The sequence below is a fragment of the Cyprinodon tularosa genome, unplaced genomic scaffold (genome assembly GCF_016077235.1).
Source record: "Cyprinodon tularosa strain WSP-4 unplaced genomic scaffold, ASM1607723v1 ctg99, whole genome shotgun sequence".
Classification (NCBI taxonomy): Eukaryota; Metazoa; Chordata; class Actinopteri; order Cyprinodontiformes; family Cyprinodontidae; genus Cyprinodon; species Cyprinodon tularosa.
This window is the reverse complement of record NW_024039773.1, coordinates 608,884-631,554: the sequence shown is the minus strand read 5'-3', so window position 1 is coordinate 631,554 and position 22,671 is coordinate 608,884. Positions and strand designations below refer to the sequence as shown.

Genomic DNA, 22,671 nt, shown 5'->3' with positions numbered 1-22,671 from the left:
TTGAGTCATGAATCTGTTTGGCAATAATCCCAAAACTCAGCAGAACCTTCCAAAAAAAATAAATCTTTGTGGCAACGGTGCAGTCAAAGTCTGGAACTCAACCTCACTTGAACCGCTTTTTGATCTCAGGAAAACTGTGTAGAAACAAACTTTAATGAAATAAAGCGAAGCTGGAGAGTAAATTATAAAAGAATCCCACCTAGAGTAATGATTGTAGACCGATAAAGTCAGACAGAAAACGACTACGGAGAGTTATGGCTGGTCGAGCCGGTTCTGCAGGCTAATTAATCATTTATAGCTTCGGATTATTTTGTTTACGTACAAAACTCTACACTTATTTTTACCACCCCAGTGCTGCATGAAACCGAAACATCAACCTCAGCTTTCTGACCCGACCTGAAAATGAACTTTCTTAATCAAGGCCTTTATTTTTACGTACAGCTTTCCAGAAGAGGCATCAAGTCAATGAATGTATGACCCTGTAGTTTCCTTAGTGAATAATAGACTGATTGTTGGGGGTGTGCACAGCAGAGACAGCATTTTCTCTTGGAAATGACCCCTATTCTGAGCACAAGCAGTTTGGCCTCGATACCATCAAGCGAGCGCATTATCAGCCCCTTTCAGCCGTTTCTGCTCTATCAAGCACCTATCAGTGCTCCGGCCTGTGCGTGCTCATCCTCTGCATTTGTTTTAATCACCGCTGCAAACTGAGCAAAGTGAAACGGGTTGAGAGGCACAGTCGACATACGTGTCTAAACATTTCCATGTCGTTCGTTAGAATGAAAACAGATCCGTATCTGTTTGGGTTTTTGGATTTATTAACCACCAGATTGGAGGGAAATTGAAACAAAGTTTTTTTTTTCCCTTACTCTGAGGAGCAGTCTGATGCTCGGGTGACTGGATGGAGGAATGTCGTATTTGTTGTCTTTTTTTTTACCTTCTCCAGACAACCAAAGCATGTTTTCAATAGATGCAGAGCGGAGATAGAAATCTGAAAGTCCCCGGGGCTCATCCAAGTCTGACGAAGCACCAAGGACAGACAGCCATGAGCCCACACAGGGTTTACGCCGCCCCTCTCATGGAGTCTGCAATAAATAAATGAGCAGATGAGTTTGGTTCTGACAAGTGAGGGACGTGGCGCTCCCCGTGCATTTTTGATAGTGATCTAATTCATCTGGCAGGCATGGATGTTGATTAAATCAGAATGTCAGCCACTTGACAAGACAAGACACAAGCCGGCGTAGAAACCTGTTTGAACAGCGTGAGCTGTGCAAGATGGCCGGGGAAGATTTGGCCGCCGAACTCCGCTCGCAAACCCTGTTATCATCACATCCCATGACACGTCCGGAGAGACAGGCAGATGCACGGGGACAGAGGGGAGATGTAGACGAGTCCCACCTCCTCTGCTCTATCAGGGTGACATCAGTCCTTGGGTAAACATGACCGTACTCCTGATGCCTTCATCAAATCTCACTGACAATCACAGAGCTGGAGGGAAGACATACGTACGTGTTGAAATCATTGTCCATGTAATTAGGCGGAACAAAAGCCTCTCTGAGCAGACTCACTGTACGAGAAGCCTTCAACGGCAAACCAGAGCGAAGAATGCCGAGGGCCGGTCCGCCTGTGGCAGCGTACAATAGCCGTGATATAAAGGGGCAGCAGCGGAGACAGAAACGGAAGAGAAAGGTTGTTATTTAACTGATGAGTGCCTCTGCAGAATCAACGTTTCTGTGGGAAAGTATTGCTTTTTCCCCTCCAAATTCAACACCAGATCGGAAGGATCTGCCAAAGTGTGACAACAGGCGTCATGTAAACACACTTGAGAAATGATTGGGAGTCAGTGTGAGCACGGGGCATGAGGGAGGTAGTTTCCTCAGATCAAACCACTGCTTTCCATCCAGACACTGTTCTGTTTTGTTTTTAATTTTATTAACCATACGGAGCCCCTCTGATGACATGGACAAAAAAAAATGTTTATTGTGGCCACGCAATAAGTATAACGTGCGCACGAAATACTACTTCGTGGCCACGCAATAAGTATAACGTGCGCGCGAAATACTACTTCGTGGCCACGCAATAAGTTTAACGTGCGCACGAAATACTACTTCGTGGCCATGCAATAAGTTTAACGTGCGCACGAAATACTATTTCGTGGCCATGCAATAAGTTTAACGTGCGCACGAAATACTATTTCGTGGCCACGCAATAAGTTTAACGTGCGCACGAAATACTATTTCCTGGCCACGCAATAAGTTTAACGTGCGCACGAAATGCTATTTCCTGGCCACGCAATAAGTTTAACGTGCGCACGAAATACTATTTCGTGGCCACGCAATAAGTTTAACGTGCGTGCCAAATACTACTTCGTGGCCACGCAACAAGTTTAACGTGCGCACGAAATACTATTTCCTGGCCACGCAATAAGTTTAACGTGCGCACGAAATACTATTTCCTGGCCACGCAATAAGTTTAACGTGCGCACGAAATACTATTTCGTGGCCACACAATAAGTTGAACGTGCGCACGAAATACTATTTCCTGGCCACGCAATAAGTTTAACGTGCGCACGAAATACTATTTCCTGGCCACGCAATAAGTTTAACGTGCGTGCGAAATACTACTTCGTGGCCACGCAATAAGTTTAACGTGCACGCGAAATACTACTTCGTGGCCACGCAATAAGTTTAACGTGCGCACAAAATACTTATTAATAATACTAATATCATTCCTGGACAACTGGGTAAGCAAATCGAGCGCGCCTTCTCTAAGGTCTAAGGCCCGCTCGATTTGATTACCAAGTCGGTCTCCGCCAGTCACGTGACATTTGTTGCTAAGACGCTATTTTAGGTGGAAAAGGCATAGTGTAAACAACCACAGCATAGCTAAACGAAGGACTAAAGGCCCGTTTACATAGCAGCCTGTCCAAGATAAGTCATTACAGTTAACATAAGCCTGAAAACAGGGGCGGATTTATTGATATTATTAATAAGTATTTCGTGCGCACGTTAAACTTATTGCGTGGCCACGAAGTAGTATTTCATGCGCACATAATACTTATCGCGTGGCCGCGAAGTAGTATTTCGTGCGCACGTTATACTTATTGCATGGCCGCGAAATACTACTTCGTGCGCATGAAATACTACTTTGTGGCCACAATTAAACATTTTTTTTTGTCCATGTCATCAGAGGGGCTCCGTATAACCAAATAACATGTTTTAGAAATAATACCAAACCTTAATATTTTATCCCACTATACTAAAGAATAACGCAGTCCTGCGAGGTTTTGGGCTAAATTCTAGCTTCCTCTTTTCACATGTCAATGTTGCCCGATATCTGTCAGGTTTTGGGGAGATTTTAGGGGACCCAAATGCAGAGATGGAAGCTGAGGTGGTTTTCTTCTAGATTTAACATGATCTAAATGAAACAGAAGCTAAGTCCTAAACAAAAACAGAAAAAAAACAGGAGATGTCATAGAAAACACACATGAGGAGCTAAGAAACAATAAGGAACAAGAAAGAGAAACTGAACGGGAGGTGTATATATGGGAGACAAAAACAATGGGAGGACTAATTAGCAGATGAGGAGCAGGTGTGGACAGAAGAATCTAGCAATGAGCTAGGAGAGAGAGGGAGACTGACACAAGAGGGCAACAGGGTGTAAACAAGAAATACAACCAAAAAAACATGGAAATAAAAATCAATGAAAAGTCAAAAAGAAACTTAATCAGAACCAAAACAATGACAATCTCTGTATTCTATAGGGTGAATTTTGCACCATTATTGTTGCAAATACATTTTACAAACCAATATTAAAAAAAAAATAAAAAAAAAAGAATTTATAAATAAAACTTTAAACATAATCATACAAAAAGAGTTTTCAACAATAACTTTGCTGTTTTGTGGGATTTACTTTATCGGAAAACACCTCCTGCTGATTGATTTAGCATCTTTTAACGTTGGACAAAACTGATAGTTTTTCCCTCTCTGTCTGTGATTATTTTTTTGCATGTTTTATATACTGCATATACACAAAAATAGGTGCCTGTTGGGGCTTTTGTGTGTGTAAATACAGAGACATGTTTATTAATATGTGATGAAACAAATGAATGGTGACTACTTTTAAAGTTTAACAATATCTTGTTTAAAATATCAACATAGATTTATTTTCCAAGGATGCATTTGTTACTTCAAGGCTGGACTATTGTAATTCTTTACTATCAGGAAGTCCACAAACTGTAGTTAAAAGCCTTCAGCTGATCCAAAATGCTGCAGCAAGAGTTCTGATGAAAATGAAAAAGAGAGATCATATCTCTCCTATCCTGGCTTCTCTTCATTGGCTTCCTGTTAAATCCAGAACAGAATTTAAAATTAACATAAAAAAAAGATTTTTGGAGGATTTGACAAAATTTTTTTAGGACTGCATCAAACCATGAGTTGTTTCAACAAGAAAGTCCTGGAGGAGGATTTTTCGGAATAAACTTTTTTTGTTCAGGTTCGGCACAGACGGTGCCTTGCAAAAGTATTCTGCCCCCTTGAACTTTTCGACCTTTTGCCAGATTTTGCCACAATTTTAAGTTTTGTGAACAATCAACAATTGAGACACAATCATGAAGTGGAACAAAATGTATTTATTTTTTTAAGTTTTAATAAAAAAAATAAAAAAAACAGAAACGATGAATGTGCAAAATTAATCATTTACAAACAGATAGATGTGGACAGACTGAATTGTTGCAGGGCAGAAAATGATCAGGAGCTCTTCTAATAACAGCTCCTAGGAACCAAACAAGGGTTTTAGATTCGCAAAATCAAAGACTAGACTAAATCTGATTAGGATTATTTTTAATAACTTTAAAGGCACACTATGCAACATTTTTCAGTTAATTAATGTGTTCCATAACGTTTTGGATGTTTAAATGAGTCATTTCAGGTTGAACAAAGGTTTTCTCGGCCGCCCTGGTGGTCTGTGGGGGAAATACCGCACTTGCAATTGCAGGAGCCCTCGGCCCGCACCCACAGGCTCAGAAGTCTCGCGAGAGTCAGTCTTGCTTTACGGCGAGAACTGCTACACCCCCCAGTTAAAAGCATGCTCGTTGCTAGCACAGTGGAGATCTTTGCGCAGTGCTGCTTTCACACCGGACGCAGCAAAAGCAGCAAAATCGCGTCTGCTGCTTCATTTTTGCTGCTTGTACCAGTTAGTTCTGACACGTGGCTGAAGCAGCTTTGCTGCTCTGGCTGCGCGGTGCAAAAGTGTGTCTGACGCGCGTTGGGCGGAGCTTCACTATCCTTTCTCTGCCTTGCAGCTACATTTGCTGTGATCAGTGGGAATAAAGTAGTTTTAATATGTTTTTAAGTGAGAAAATCCACCTGAAAACGTAATCAGTGCCGTCAGTTCATCCAGATTATCATCCTGCCTTACAATATTTTTTCTGTCGGAGCCGCTCAGACCCCCACATACCAGCGGTGCGCCGACAGTAGGAATCCCTTCATCAGCAGCCTCTGGCCGGGTCGCCTCCTCGCGGTTCACCGCGGCAGCTGGTAGGTGTTTTTCATCTAAATAATCCAAACTGCAGGCAGCAGGATAATAAAAACCAACATATTCTGCCAGCAGATTTCAGCATTTTAAGTTAATTTAGGCGTCAATAAACTGTTTCAGAGGAGTGATCATAGCGCTCTGATCATCAGCACTGTGTCTCTCTCCCTTCCAGCTCCCAGATCAGCTTCTCTGATTGGTTGACGCGGCGCGTCGAGCAGCAAAAATTCAATTTTTCCATCTCGAGCAGCAGCGCGTTTGCGGCGCGTCAGATGCTTAGTCATTCGTTGCGTTCGCCTGTCTGCTAAGCTCAAAACAACCGCGCCTGGCTTGACGGAGAAACCAGGAGAACAGCTGTGCATATTTACGACAGTGCACTTTTACTTTCGCCCTCTGGGGGGAGCCTCGCTGGAAAATCAACACCGGTTGCATAGTATACCTTTAAACTGACCGTAACTGAATAAAACTATTCATCAACAAGGAGTGGTTCACAAAGTATTCACAGCTATTAAAAAAATAAAAAACAATAGTTAAAAACAAAACAATAAAAGCAAAAAACATAATAAATCTTTAAGGGACAAAGTTCTATTTACCTTGATGCCAAATGTATGAATTATCTTAAAATGAAACCCAGAAAAGTCGCCCCCGCGGCGGTTCCTCCTCTGCCTTCCCTTCACCTTCCTGCAGCCCCAAGGAGGTCAAAGTTGCATGTACAAAGTCAGTCTACTAATCTCCTTTGTCACTCATAAAATTTACACAACATTTCCCTCATGGAGGCCTGTCAGTTTGCTGCTGCCTGTGGCTGTCAGAGAACACAGATAATTACTTGCAGGGATCAGCGAAGGACTTGATTATTTATGGAGCTGGATGTCTGAAGACGGAAAAAGAGATTTATGCCTTATTAAATGGTTTTTAGTTAGCAATAATACAAGATTATTATTGTTTAAAACTTTTTTTTAATATTGTAGCTGTGGGACAATTTGAAAGTAATGAAATAAGTCTTGGAAGTAGAAAAAACAAAACAAAAAAGTCCCTTTTTTCCCCGTTAAATGTATGAGAAGAAACTTCCTTTCTCAGAAGTGCAAATGAACGAACAGTGAGATACATTACAAATGTATTACATCCTGTCTGAGTGAGACTTTGTCTCAGCGTGACATGCTGTCTCTGATGCCCGGCCTTGACGTGACACGGTGCCACAAATGCATCATGCATTCATCTGAGTGGGTCTGCTTGGCTGAGCAGTCAGGGCATTTGTGGGATTTTTTGATCACTTCCTTGTTCTCTTATCTGCCGTTTGTGTGTGATTTTCACCCATGAAAGCAGCATAAATAGTAGGAAGCTCTGTTTGAGGGAAACAAGGGAACAACATGTTTCTCTTCAAGGCAAAACAATAATCATGTTGCAAACAACCACTGCTTTTGATTCACCTCACACTGTGATCTTCATTTTCTCTTTATGTTCTCCGGGAACAAGAGAAAAAACACAAAGCAATGCTAACGTGTACTATTTGAGTTTTGCTTCAAAAATACTTTATGTAAAAGCTTTTCTTAACAAGCCTCAATGAGGTTTGGATGATTTGAGCAATTTCCTTTTGTTGAGCAACAACATTCACAGTTATAGTGTCCAGAGTGCGAAGATTAGACTAATACTGAGAAGTAAGATGACTTATACCATTCAAGTAAACGTGATAGCTACAAGTTTAACACCTCCCAGTCAGTAAGAGGTGCGTTCACGCTCGCCTGCTCTTGCACCATGCTGTTTTTGTCAAGTTGGATGGAGGTTTGAGAGGAGGACCCAAATGCAGGGACTGAAGCTGAGGGGGTTTCTTGCAAGATTTAATTAACCATAAAGGAGAACAGAAGCAAAAATCCAAAAACGTAAATCTACAAAATCCAAATACTGAAAACCAGGAATACTCAGAACAGTTGGCCAAAGAAATGATGACAAACAAGCAACAGTGACTGAGCAGGAGGTGCATATATGGGAGAGAGAAACAAAGACCAGGCTAATTAGCAGATTGGGAGCAGGTGTGAAGAGAGGAGTCTAGAAGGGAGCTAGGGAAAAGCAGACTGACACAAGAGGGCAACAGAGGGCAAACAAGAAATACCTAATAACTCAAATACATCCATCCATCCATTTTCTGACACACTTAATCCCAAGTGGGGTCGCGAGGGGTGCTGGTGCCTATCTCCATCTGAACTCAAATACAAACAAAAATAACTAGAATAACACAAAATGGAAATAAAACCGATGAAAAATCAAAGATAAAACTGAAACAGAACCAAAACCATGACAGTTTGCCACCCACTACCAGGTCTGCTAATGCTAAACATTAAATGTCATAGCTGCAACTTATTCATACCAATTATAAAACACATCCACAAAACTGAAAAGAGACTGTATATGAATAATTGATTTATAAAATACAATGGGTCCAAAGTTTATAAATGTTTACTGCTGGTTACAACACTAATTTGGACATGATAGGATGAAGTCATGTTGGACGGAGCTCAGGCGCTGCCAGATCCATGATAGAGAAATTTATTCCTTTAATTTCTTAGAATTAAGTTTTAAAAAAAAGAAGCGAAGGGGCTCAGAAGTTCGCTCTTTTTCTGATCATGTAATTTAAGGCTGTGTACGAATTTAGGTCTTAACCACTCTATAGTGTGGCTCTATATAGGGGTTAAGCCATTTTAAACGAGTGTCTTAACGTCTAGTGGATGAAAAAGTAATGGATTCGAAATTTCCCAGAATGCACCTTGAAAAGTAATGATCATCCATCGATCATCTGGAACCGTTGGTTGATGTTGTTTTTCTGTTCACCTTGCTGATCCTTGAGCATACTACCTCTCAGCGACAAATGACAAAGATGGGGCAGGTGCCATGTGGGGAGGAGAAGTTACATGACCAACGGCGAGCAGAAAGTAGTGATTATCTGTCCGAATGGTCAGTAAACTGAATTCACTATAATGTCCACTATATATTTCCCCCTCTATATAGTGATTTAGGGATCTAGTGGTTAGGGCGGATGTTCGGACATAAATAGCATTAGTGAATCTGTCAGTTAGCTGAAGAGTACAGAAGAAGAGTGAGCGTTAGTGCGCCACTTACTGGCCGGGAGGAGTTAAACTTACCTTTCCAGAAGGAAGAGCTCGCACAGTTACTGAGCCTCTTTGCTCCGCAAAGTTGGATTTCTGCTTCAGGTCAGCGCAGCCTAATGACATCATGAGCTTCCACGCCCCTCTGCGCTGACAGACTTTACACACCACACATCTAGGAAAATGTCTACGATGTGGACAGCTCTCCATGAAAAAACAAGGTGGATGAGCGACAGCTCCTACCGGTGAGCGTTTGCAAATATGATATTTAGATATTGTTAGTGGTTTTTGAATTGTAAGCACTGAAAAATAGTATTCAACACAAAAATATACAATCATAAAGTGTGGCAAAAACACAGAAAATCGAAGTCGTCTGTAATATTGGGGGGGGTTCACAGAGGATATGAATATGTATTTCCACACAGAACATACATGAGTCAAGTAAGACCAACATGATATCACTAAGACCAATATTGGAGCAGAATCATTTTGTCAATGATGCTTTGGATCATTTCAAATTTATTAAGCCATTACTTATTTTTAGCCACGTTTATTACCAGTAAATGTAAAACTTTTACCACTTAAGATTTTCATGAATAGGTTGTCACTATGACTTTACAAAAAATGTATAAGTTTGGTTTTTTTCATTTCTTATCATTAAATAATCCTGTTTATAGGCCCAATACTGAAAGGCTAAATATTAATAATAATAATAAGGGATTTCATTTAACTCATATATCAAGCCTACGATCTTTTCACACGAGGGAAAAAGACAAATCTTTCTGGCTATACGTTGACAGTTAAATCTGGTTCTGGGCCCTACATTTGTCCTGAGTCAACTGCCCCGGTTGTTCCTCTTCCTGTCGGTGGACAGGTGTAGGACTAGTAAATAAGGATGTCAATCAGAAGTATTTACCCACTGAAAAGTATTCACAGTATGTTCCCTAAAGGCTTCATTATGGCTCCTTTTTCATTAGCAAACCCAGCTTCTCTCAAATTTATGGCCAGAGATTAATTGTCTCTTTTGCACAATTTGAAAATATGTTGGCAAGAGCTTAACTGAGCTGAGCCAGAAACAACAATGCAAAAAATTGAAATCTTAAGCCTCTTTCCCACTGAAAATGCTGGGTTGATGCATGCTTTTCAAACATGTGTCGACCCGCTAACAATCAGCATTTGGCTCCTGTCCTTCTGACAAAAAAAGCTGGGTCTAACATCCCGCTGGCAGCTGTGTGGCCTCTGCCCCCCATCACTGCATGTCTGGTGACACCATCACGCTGGGTTACCATTGAACGTGCCGCCTAATGCAATAGAAATCAGGAAAGTAAACAATGGAGAGCAAAATGTAAGGAAGCTAGGGCGTAGTCAGTGAGCTTTATTGTTTTGCTCTATTATTCGTCTGAATCAATCTCACCAGAGCTGCTCCATGTTTATCAAATGTAAACAGAGTTGTTTCTGTTTGTCAGATCAGAAGCGACTGCCGTGGTTTGTTGACGTTTGTACGTTGCGTTCAATGGTATCACGTAATTTAGAGGGTCAACCCGGCTCTGGTGTTCCCACAGCATGTCCATCAGAGCCGAGGAGATTTCAAAGCGGGTCGCTTGCCGAGTCGTTTGACCCGGTTAGACACGCATCAGTGAGCTGTTCCCACCGCCACTAAAAGCACTGGTTTAAACTGTTTTTTTTAATAGTATATTTTCTCTTGATTTGAACACGCAAATAAGAAAATGTCCTGAATGATTAAGATAAATAACACCTAAAATAAAAATATATATTTTAAGTGCTTATCTAATCAACTTACTTTCAGGACAAAAATATAAATTTTATTGGAAAAATCAACATTTATTTTCTGAAATTAACAGCAAATGCAACAATTTGTACTTATCTTTGGATGAGTTTTTTTAGTAAATGAGAGATATCATGAAAGAATACCCGCTACTTTATTCCATGAATAAAGAAAAACATATATATTCATATATATTCATACATATATATTTAAAAAAAGTTAAAATGTCATGGAACGAGGAGAGTCAGTAGAAAAGTTCAAACAAGTTTAAAGTTTAAATAAACAAAAACTAAATTGGAGCTGTGGCTCGCGGACACTGCAGGATGGGGAACCAGAACTTGATGCAGGACTTTAAACTGGTCTCCTCCCTGGAGCCAGGCTTACTGAGATAAAAGCTGAACCTCCCCGCTTATAGGGCCAAAAACCCAGAGGACTCCGCGGGGGAGGAACAGTGGACGATCAGGAGACGAGACAAACACTAAAACCCTCTTTCCACTGGCTGCCAGGATCCAGGACACGAACCAAGGAATAAAACTAACAGACAGGCTAACAGAAAAACAAGTAATGATCTGGCACCAGGGTTCCTACAGCATAAGACAAGTTAAATTCAAGACTTTTTAAGACTTTTTAATGCCACTTGAAATAAAAATTTAAGACCAAATTCACAAGAAACACAAGAAAAACCTGCTTGCGACAACTTCACCCAAAGTTTTATTGTTTCACTATTGTTTCAAATTTTGAAAAGCTTCCCATACAGGAAGAAAGCTAAAAACACACAAATGACAGATATATTTTAACAATTATTTAAGAGAATTCACAAACTTTGTTTTAGCAGGGAACAAAACAAATCAGTTTTAAAGCCCCAACATAACCAGTGCTAAGTCTTTTTTGCAGCTATTTTTCTTTGTTTCGTTTTCTTAGTATGTTTGATTTGGTGATAAGTGGAGGCGTTGCAGAGACAAGGGTGGAACTAAACTGAGAAATACCGGCTGTTTCTCTGTAACTCCATTTTGACGCTTTGTGTTTCGTGCTTCGCATGTGCGACTCCACTGCCTTAATTCCCATCGTTCTGAGCTTGAATCACTTCTTGCAGAAAATCCACTGAGCCTCATGTATGTTCCCTGGTTTTAGCCATGGAGAAAACTCTTGGCTGGAGACAATTTTGGTTAAATTTACACTTGCTCATATTTTCCAGACAAAAAGTTAATGGTGCATCTCCCAAATGTCCCGGCCGCAACAACGCTTTATTGGTTCCGCTATCGGGACGGAACCAAAAATGGCGAGCCGTTATTTTTTTTAAATAAAAGCAAAAATTGTCAATTTTAAAGTTTTATTCAGATTACAAAAATAAATCGTAATAAAAATAATCCTATTTATGTTGTTTTAAAAATTAAGACCTACGAAAGACTGATTTAAGACATTTTAATTCCAATTAAGGCCTTTGTTTTATTTTGAAGAATTCAATGCCTTTTAAGACTTTTTAAGGACCCGCGGGAACCCTGTGGCTCTGAATGCTCAGGCTGAACTGAATATAACCAAGAGGAAACAGGTGAGAGGAATAAATTATGATTGAGGCAAGGAGGGAAAACAGGTGAAAGGAATTACTAATTAAGGGAGAGCAAACAGGCCAGATCATGACATAAAATGACATTTAAAACACAATACTTAAACAAAAAAAATTTTTATCAACAACGTCCTGCAGAAATATCTACAGACCAGTGTGTTAGAGGATTTGTTGTTTATGTGACGTCTTAATGCACAGAGATCAGACGTTCATATTGTTTTTTTTAATAAACACATGAGGAGCTAAATAGTGTGAATGATGTCGTGTTGCAGCTGTTTCATTTTGCCGTCTTAAGACGTGTGCATTTTGGAATCTTATGTGGTGTTTAAATCCCAGCATCACTGAAGCTGGCAACTCCATGTGCGAATCAATTTGATATCTACGGGGACTGAAAAGTGCACATCACACATTAGGAGTCCGGATCAGGCTGAGGGCAGGTGTCTCTCCTCTCAGAATTACAAGGAGAGGCTGCAGACAGATATGAATTTACAATTAGTCTCATCCTGGCGACTTCTTAAGGTTTGTGACAGTGTCTGGGGTTTCTCTAAAGGCCATGTGTGTGAAGCCATGAATTTCTTGCGACAGGCTATGATACCAGAGAGGCTATATTTAGGGAGGATAACTAGTACTGCACGGTATAATCTGACATTTCTACCACAAGGGAGTCATACTGCATTGCTCACAAATGACAGTGTCACTGTTGGTTTGTGTCCCCGGTGGAATAGGTTAAAGAGAACAAAACATGTTTTTGCAGTGGAGTGCCACGCTGCAAGACAGATCTAATAAAACTGTATTTGATTGGGGGGGGTATGATCTGACTGGGGCTGTCACTGGTGAGTGAGCCCCCTGAGCTGTGGAGACAGCGGCAGTCTGGTTGAAAAAGGAACAAAGAGTCCCTGGGAGCGGTCTCAGCAGACTCTGAAACAGGAGTGTGTGTGACTGGCCTGCTTTTGATGGCTGACTCCAGCTTCCCCTCCGATTCTCCGGCCCGGTAACCAAGGACAAAGAGAACAAGCAAGGTCCTTTAGTTATTCCACTGATAGTTGTAGACTTTCTAAAAAAAAAAAAAAAAAAACTGTGATTAAGCACATCACATTCCTTTTATATCAGCCACACAGCAAAGTAAAAACTCCTTAAAATAAACATATAGTGCTTCATTTGAGCAGGTAAATAAGATTATCTGACAATTGAATGATGATTCTTGCCCTTAAAATGCAATAATTTGATATTAAACACTTTATTAAGATGATAAAGGTTTGCTTTCTTATTTTAAAATTAACATATTTTTCTTTTGGTAATATGTTTTACATACCTGCTGAAGCGGATCAGATAAACCATTATTTAAAGAAAACAACACTGTTATATTATAAAAACAACAGACGACTTTGTTTAGTTCTCTATGACTTCAAATGATTTGCACAAGAATGCATTCAAAGGTCTCATCATAAAGGAGGCTGAATACTAAAAAACATTTCAACAGAGTAACTGCAAAGTGTCATGTTCGGTTTAGTTTTCTAACCCACATGCAGAAACACTTCGGAAACAGGAATAAAAGTTCAAAAGTTTATTGAAACAAACAGATTGATTAAAGAACTGATACTGGGGATTACCAGGTCCAGGACTGGTCACGACTGGTTTCACTGCAGAGGGGGGCAGGATGGTTAGCAGAAGCCCAGGTAATTTTGCTGATTGGGTGAGTGCAGGTCTATACCTGTTCTGAGGTTTGAGCAGAGCGGCAGAGGGGGGAACCAGGAGGGTCCAGAGGCTGTAGGTTGGCAGAGGGCTAGGCGGAGACAGAGCTTGGTTTGTGATTTTGCTTCTCTTTCAGTTTCTCCTGAGGGCGGGCAGGCAGGTATCTGACAGGTTTGATTCTCCAGGGTTCTTCAGAGAACAGACAGACAGGTTTCAGACAGAGAAACTCTTCCAGGTTTCAGATTTCAGGCTGGTTCTTCCTGGGAAGCAGAGAGGACAAAGCAGGTTAAGTTCAGGTTCAGGTTATCAAGGAGGTCAGAGATTCAGATAGACAGGTTGGCTCAGGCTTGCTAACCATAACTGGCATAACACTCTGGCGCTGGAGTGTTGCTCTGCCTCTCCTTAAATGCTGGTCTCCTGATGAGCAGATGAGGAACAGCTGGTGAAGTCAGTTCCAACTTCAGGAGACCCAGTACGCCCTCTGGAGGAGAAAGGCAGACAGAACCCAGAAACCAACAGAAACACAAACCCCCAGGAAGGGATCCTTGGCGCCCTCTGGTGGGCAAGCCTCCGGATCCCAACACAAAGAAAATGTTGTCCATGGTTCACATAAGTTGTGTAATTTTATATTGAGAAAAGCTGATCCAAAAACAAATAATAAATGTCTTAAAATAAGTGTATTTGCCCCTAATGTGAGCCGATAAAAAAACAAGTACAATTTGATATTATACACTTGAAATAATATGATACAGTGGATTTTTTTTCTTATTTAAATGTAAATATATTATTAATTTGTCTCACAAGCTTAAACCAATGGGAAAATACATTTCTTTCAAATAAAAAGTCACTATTTTTACCCTCAAAACAAGAAAATTAGGTATTATGCACTCTAAATAAGATACCTGAGGATTTTTATTTTAAATGTGAATCATCTTATTTAATCAGCAAATTGTCTCACTTACCTGCTCAAATTGCTCAAATCAAAGGAGACCCCCTCGCTTCTTTCAAGAAAACATATTTGTGTATTTTGTTAGAAGCTCAGAGCGTAGGACCCAGGATTCAGACAGACAGAGCAGGATGATTTCAAATCAAGTGTTTATTAAAAAGTAAGCATGTGTCAGCTGGGGCAAGAATAATAATAACAATTTAACTTTATTGACCTTGCATTGGAGAAATTTAGGCACCCAGAGGGACCCAGAGTGCAGGCTGTAAGGATCGAACGGGGTAGTTTAACCCTCTCACAGTACAGGTGCACTGCTCTAAGCACTAAGTAACACTCCCCCTAAAGGTTCACTGAATACTCTGTAGAGATGGGAACTAAGGTTAGTGACTTCAGAACTCTGATGGGAAACGATAATGAGCATGTGAGTCACTAACCTGCTAAAGTTCAGTATGAGCCTAGAAGAAGGAGTGAAGTCCGGAGGGATCGTTTCTCTGTAGCTCGCTGCGGAGCCGCTTCCAGAGTTCCAGGAGAGGAGCGGAGATACAACGAGCAGAAGCCAGAGCATGCAGAGGAGCAGACGAATCTGGATTGATAATCCAAAGGCAGAGTCGAAACAGGAACAGCTTTCCAGGCCAGAAGATCAGAAGGTCGAAGAGACGCAGAAGGGATTTCCAAGACGGGACCAAGGTCATTAATAAGCAGAATCTCAGAAACAGATGAGGCACACAGAGCAGAACAGGGGCAAACAAAACTCAGAAGTCCAGGGGCAGAAAATAGTCAGGATCAGGTAATTAGAATCTCACAGATAGCTAGAAAACTCTCCACTAGGCTTGAATAATCTGGCACTGATGGCTGGAAACAGGCGGCTTAAATAGAAAGCAGGAAAAGGTGAATCTGATGAATGATAATGAGTGCTGGGTGGAGCTAAGCAGATAGGAGGAAGGAGCTAAATCTGGCCACCAGTGCCAAGATCATGACAAATATAAGTAAGTCTTTTTTACCAGACTCTTTCAAATGGTGAAATCTAATAAATTCTTCTACAAATGTTTGCTTAACTTTGAGCAGGAGAGGAAATCAGTTTGCCATATGAATAAATAAACAAACTGTTATCTTATTTCAAAAGTATAATATTTAAATATATTGATCTCCAACCAAATATTCTCATTCATAGGACGGATCTTATCCACCTGCGTAAATTACAGGCCAAATATACTTATTTTAAAAATATTTAGTCAGTTTTTAAAGAGCACATTTTCTCAATGTTAACTTAAAACTTTTGTTTTTTGGACAATTTTGTGTGTTGAACCAGAGCTATAAGTAGATACTCTTAGATGTATTGAACTCTGCACCTATCATGTTTACTTTCTTCTTCAGCAACCTTTACTACCCCTCCCCCATGTCCTGCTGCGGTTCAAATTATAACGTCAACCAGCATATTTGAGCGCCTGTCAAATCTCTTTAAAGAAAACAAGCATGATGCAATCCTGTTCAACCAGGCAGTTCATTACCAGGAGTCAAACACTCGTCCTTTCTGCAGTTAGCTGCTGCTTTCCTCCCTGCGGACACAGAGAAACCACTTAGGTCCACATTCACCAAGGTGATCAAACCTGCGTCAGCCCACACCTGCCAGCAACCTCTCAGGGGGAACCGGGACAGGCAGCACAACAAAAGCTGAGGCACGCTGCAGCTCAGCTAACTGTGTCCTCGATCGCCACATCTCGGGCGTCATCTAAGGATCGTAGGCGTTTAGGGCAGTGGTTCTCAAACTTTTTCTGTCATTCCCCACTTTGGACAAGGGGGAATTTTCAAGCCCCACCTGTCCCCATCGCCCCAACACAATGCTAATGAAATATGCAACAATCTTAAAATTTTCCAATTTTATTGAAGTAACAAGTATCTAAATACAAACTATCTACATCAAATAACAGCAAGATCAAAAATAAAGAAAATAAAAATGCAGCTGTGTCAAAATTTGTATCAAGCTCAAAGATAGAAAAAATTAAAGTGCCACTCTGCAATCTGTTAATAAAAGAAAAGAAATGAAATCCATCTGGCAAGACAGGTCTATTTATCCCTGCATTAGTGGCTGCAATGAGCCTGTTTTGCATTGCACAGTTTCTCAAAACGGGGTTGCAGGCTTGATACTGCCACCCTCAAGTCATGCTCAATGTTCAGCTGAGATCTGTATTTTGTTTTCAGTGAAGCAACAGCTGAAAAGCCCATCTCACAGAGACATGATGTGGCAAAGGGAAGAAGAATGGACACAGCTCTCTGCCCGATGAGTGGATACTCCCTCTCCACTCCTAACCAGAATTCACTAAGAGTCTGAGCATTAAACCTGAGCCTCAGGGTGGAGTCAGACGTCATGTCAATAAACTGGTCCTCCTCAGCAGACCTAAAATCAGCAGGTGCTGCAGACAGAATAGAAAAAAATAGACTTACTTTATTTTTCATTGCATAATAAACACAAAGAAATCAGTTTGACAACAATTCATTCCAGCTAGTAGCATACAACAGAAATAAATTCATGTATAATATATGAGTATAATATTCAATAAAATGTCCAAATACCAACCTGCTGCATTGAATGGATCCATAACCCAGGCATACTGAGCACTGTTGTTTGGGAAGTATTTTTGAAACAATCCACTCAGGGAAGAGAGGTGCTGCTTAATACATGGGATCACTGTGGTGGCTCCAGACTCAGTGGTTTCAGCAACTTCACTCAGGTTCTCAAAGACATCTATGTTCTGCTGATCGAGGCGGCTGCCCCATACCTTAAGCTTTCGGATGAATGCGGTGATCTTGTCTGCCAGGTGAGGTAGGTGCTTGTCTTTGCCTTGAAGCTGAAGATTTAATTCATTCAGCTTGCCAAACACATCGCTGAGGTAGGCCAGTTTCAACATAAATTGTTCATCCCTGAACTTGCTTGCAGACTCATACATGTGCTCCTCTTCCAAGAAGATCCGAATCTGTGCCCTGAGCTCAAAGACGCGCGACAGCACTTTGCCCCGGGAGAGCCACCGTGCTTCACTGTGAAACAGCACAGATGTGTGATCAGCTCCCATTTCCTCACAAAGTGCGGAGAATAGTCGCGCTTTCAGAGGTCGGGTTTTGATAAAATTTACCACGCTCACAACTTCTGTCAAAACCTCATTTAGTTCAGGGCTGAGCTGTCTTGACGCGAGCGCTTCCCTGTGAATGACACAGTGCGTCCAATGTGCATCTGCTGCAACCCTCTTTATTAGCGCCTGCAGCCCGCTTCTTGAACCTGCCATGGTCTGTGCGCCATCAGAGCAAAAGCCCACACAGTTTTCCCATTTAAGGCCGTGTTCTTTGAGGTAATTGTCCATGATCTTAAACAGTTCATCGGCTGTGGCTCTATTTTTTATGTATTTGCAAAACAGCAAATCCTCGCACAGTGACTCGCCATTTACAAAGCGGAAGTACGATATGAACAAGCAGTCTTTATTGCTGTCAGTAGCTTCGTCCACCTGTAATGCAAAACGACTGTCTTTTAATTTTTCTATGAGTTGCTCTTCAAGATCACTGGAAATGTTGCATATACGTCTCGCAATTGTGTCGTTGGACAGGGGGACGGCTTTTAATTTTGCGGCGCTTGTCTCGTCAAGCATAATTGACACCATGTCTACAGCAGCAGGAAGAATGAGCTGCTCGGCAATTGTGTGCGGTTTTTTGCATTGCGCGATTCTGTATGCTACTCTATATGAAGCCATCTGTGCCTTACTGTTTATTGATGCAGCTTTTACCATGCGAGTCTCCTGTTGACGGTATTCTGCCAGTTTTCTTTGAAAGAAATCAAGAGGCTTATTGACGTGACTGGGGTGTGTGGTCTCTAGGTGTCTTCTTAATTTGTTGGGTCTCATGCTATCTGCTGCTAGCGGTTTAAGACACAGGACACACATCGGCCTCTCCTCTGCCCCCACCACCGCTGCCGTGAATCCAAGAGCAAGATATCCTTCATCATATTTTCTTTTTGGTTGGCTTTTTGGTTTATTAGGCCCGTCTGGTTGGTGTCTCTCTGCTGGTGCCGAGTCGACAAATTTTGAGGTCCGTGTCACAAAAAAATCCATGTTGTCTTGCCCACAATGGCCTGCAACCCATTGGCGCGAAACAGATGTACCGTATTTTCTGGACTATAAGGCGCATATAAACGTCTTTTTTTTCCCTCAAAATGTGCGGCGCGCCCTTTTTGTGCAGTGCGCCCTATGTGTGTTGTTACTGCGGACTTTTGAGACCACCTCATTGAGGAGATGATGAAAGAGAAAGGAACTTCAACCGCTCGACATCGGTGTGAACCGGACCAAGCAGGTGCAGCAGAAGCAGCGAGTTTACCAGCAAAGTCTGACGCGCGGCTGAAGAAGCTTTGCGGCTCTGCCTGCGCGGTGCAAAAGTGTGTCTGACGCGCATTGAGCGGAGCTGTCCTATCCTTTCTTTGCAGCTATATTTGCTGTCCTGCAGCAAAACTTCAATTTTTTTGCATCTCCAGCAGCAGCAGCGCGTCAGATGCTTAAACGCTCCCGAAGCGCTGCACCTGCTGCACCTGCTGCGCTCCAGGACCTTTTGCTGCGTCTATACGCGTGTCAACCAGCAGCAAAAATGAAGCAGTAGGATAATAAAAGCGAACAAATTCTGCCTGCAGAATAATTCCACGAAAAGTGGAAGGCAGCTCTGCTGGCTCTGTTGTTCGAGCTTTCGCAAAAGCCGGCATCCTTTCCGAGGAGCCGCCCAGCACGGACTCTGACAGCGAAGAAGGGGAAATTGGCATGTTTGATTTAGTGCAGCTGTTTAATTCATAAACAGAGGATGATGACTTTGATAGGTTCGATTAATACTTTGTAATAAATACATGAATAAAACACAATCATACTCAGTTTTGCTCCCGCTCTATTTTTAAATACGCAGTAGAGGAATTTAAACGTAGTAGAGGACATGCACCTGTATATAAAAAACGCGCCCTATAGTGTGCCTTATGTGTGTGTTAAATACAGAAATCATCACCTAATCTGCCACATGATGTGATGTGCAAGTTATTGGCGCTGTGGGAGAAATAACGTTGTAAGAGAGAGACAAAAAGAGAGTAAAAACACCCAAATAATATAGAGCTACTTTTTTCTGTCCATTAATGTTTTTTATTATTATTATTATTATTAATATTATTATTATTATTTATTAATGTTTAATTTATTACAAAACTAACCCTCCTCCTTTACCCGGGTTTGAGACCGGCAAAATGAACCAAAGAGACACTATGGCGGAGTTAGAATTTTTTTATAAACTTTTTTAAACGTTTTCTTTTTTCCCTTGTGGTCCACCAAGGAGCCTACAAATCACGGTAAAACATGACATGTGGCTGTGTGAATCAAATGCCGTTATTTATTTAAGATAAAATATTTCAAATTCAGTTATTTATGATCAACCTGCGCCGTCAATCTCGGCGCATGTGCGCTTTATTCGCAGTCTGGATGCTGAGGGTAAAAATCCTGCAGCTCTGACTTCAGCGCTGAGAGGGAGATCGGGGTTGGGATGGAGTAGGCGCCCCACGGCAGCACCTGCCGCTGGAGGACAAGAAAAGGAACGATACGTGCTTTCATGTAAGAGTCTCCAAAAGTCGCTAGTCGCTTTTTTGAAAAAGAGTCGCTGGAGGGGTCTGAAATATAGCGACAAAGTCGCTGAGTTGGCAACACTGGGGCGCGAAAGTTTATTCCGTTACAAATAATATGCCGACGTCACGTCAATCATTATTTTGGCACTTCAGTTCCAGGTGAAATTTTTCTCATATCTAATGTTCTTTTAATTAGACTGTATGTAGGCTAGTAATGATTACTTTGTGGGTTTGATTGGTCTAAAAAGCGGCAACATGCAGCTATAAGGACAGTTTGCTCTCACACGTTCTACATTTATAGTCACACAACACACACACACACACACCGGAACTTGGCGCGCCCCACCTGTCACGTCTCAATTCCCCACCAGTGGGTCGCGCCACACACTTTGAGAACCGCGGGTTTAGGGAGAGCCGCAGCTGATTCTTTTAAAGAAAGGATGCAGCAGGGACTGAGAGTTGAGAAAAGAGCTACTCCACTCAGTTAAGATTTTACATTTACAGTTCCTCACACAGGAAAAACTGATCTAAAAATCTGTAAAGTTTTCCTAAAATGTTCGAAAATGTTTTAAACTTTAAGGGTCCTATGTCCTGCTTTTCCTTTGTCATCCAAAGTCAACTCTAGGCATTTATATGATAAAACTTTAATTTAGGTTTATTTATATTTTACCAATTCACAACATATGTGATCTCAAGGCACTTTAAAGATTTAATACTATCAAGAAAACCAGTGGATTGCATCCAGTTGTTGACTTGGACGACAATCTCCTGGATGAGCCTTCGCTGACGACCTTTGTTTGCATTTTGTCTTCAACTCTTTAGCAATCCCTCACACCAAGCATGCTTGTAGTGACAGTGGGGAGAAAAACTCCCTTTTAACAGGAAGAAAACTCCAGCAGAACCAGGCTCAGTGTGAGCGGCCATCTGCTGAGGCCGACTGGGGTTCAAGGAGACAGAAGCAGAGATACAAAAGGTAATTGTCAACCACAGGCGGCCCCATCCAGGAAACACACAGCCAGGCAGATGAGCTCCGAGCCAGCTCCCATGTCAGAGGATGAAGAGAGCACATCCAGTTAGTCACAGTCAGAGAAACAGGACTACACTGGAAAACAGGCCAAGCTCCAACATCTATAAACAAAAGTGTTGATGGTAGCAGCACAGCTGATATTTCAATCCAAGATGGATTCAACCCCAAACAGGAACAGACCAGATGAAGCTACTATGATGAGAAAAATCAGAGGGAACATAAAGTTATGAAATAAACTTGAGAAATGTTTCAGAATGGGAGAATAATGATAGAATGAAGCAGAATGAGGAAAAGTGGTCCCTGTGTGATCCAGCAGCCAAAACATATAGCAGCACAAATACAGAAAATAGTTCAGTCATAATAAGGCCAAGAAGAAACATCTGTCCCGACTTAAATTCAATCAAAAGTAGCAATGCAATCAACTGATAACCCCTTAAAATACATATTATTATTTCAATCTATACTTATTTATAAATTTAATGTAAAGAAACTCTTTAAAAAAAAATTCTTGTAAAATCCCATTTAATTATTTAGTTAAGAATTTGCATATATTTTAAATTATTTTATGTGACATTTAACTGTATAACAGTGCATTTTACAATTTAATACCATATTTAATATGAATTTGATAAAAAGATAAATGCTACCCCAGGATAGGCTACATGAAGCTGCTAGCACACATTTAAATAACATTTATAGATATTTGTACCTTGTGTGAACGTCAACAAGCATGAATCAGCAGCGTAAAATTTATCTGCACTTGCCGAAAAGCTTGTTATAACAGTATTGTGATGTTACAACCATTTAGCTAGCGAAACGTTACATTAGCATTCGACCACCTGTCCCCGGCTAAAGCTGTCCCTGGAAATGTCCCAGATTTTATCGTTTCATGAATGAGGGGGAAAGTATTGCATATAAACTGTTTTCATAGTAGAAAGAGCGCATGAGCATGCTGCGCACAGAAATAGCTGTTAACGTATAGATGGGGAGCAGAGTGCACCAGTTTTAAAACAGACAAGGAAGTTCGTTATCACAGCCGGCTGGACGCAGCTACGCTGTGTTACCCTGAAATCCCTCATCCTCTGTTAGCAGTGATGGGAGTAACGGCGTTGAAAGTAACGGCGTTACTAACGCCGCTACCTTTTTTAGTAACGAGTAATGTTGCAGTATCTATGACAACCAGAGATGGCAAAAGTACTCACTTTCCGTACTTGAGTAAAAGTACAGATACTTGTGTTAAAAAATACTCTGGTAAAAGTGGAAGTACTGATTAAACTTCTTTACTCAAGTAAAAGTAACAAAGTACAGGCTTGTAAATTTACTTAAAGTATAAAAGTAAAAGTAGAAACCACTTTTTTCATGCCGTTGCCAACATTTTAAATGGATGTCTGCCAATAGGACTA

At 41.1% G+C, this 22,671-nt stretch overlaps 1 long non-coding RNA gene across 1 annotated transcript; it reads right to left on the bottom strand.

The window, feature by feature from the left end:
* Nucleotides 1–886: 886 nt before the first annotated feature.
* LOC119777211 lies at nucleotides 887–1,623 on the bottom strand. Its single transcript, XR_005279896.1, has 3 exons — nucleotides 1,569–1,623; nucleotides 1,249–1,488; nucleotides 887–1,085 (listed from the first exon to the last, which is right to left on the bottom strand). It is a non-coding gene; the product is annotated as an uncharacterized LOC119777211 (long non-coding RNA).
* Nucleotides 1,624–22,671: the final 21,048 nt, after the last annotated feature.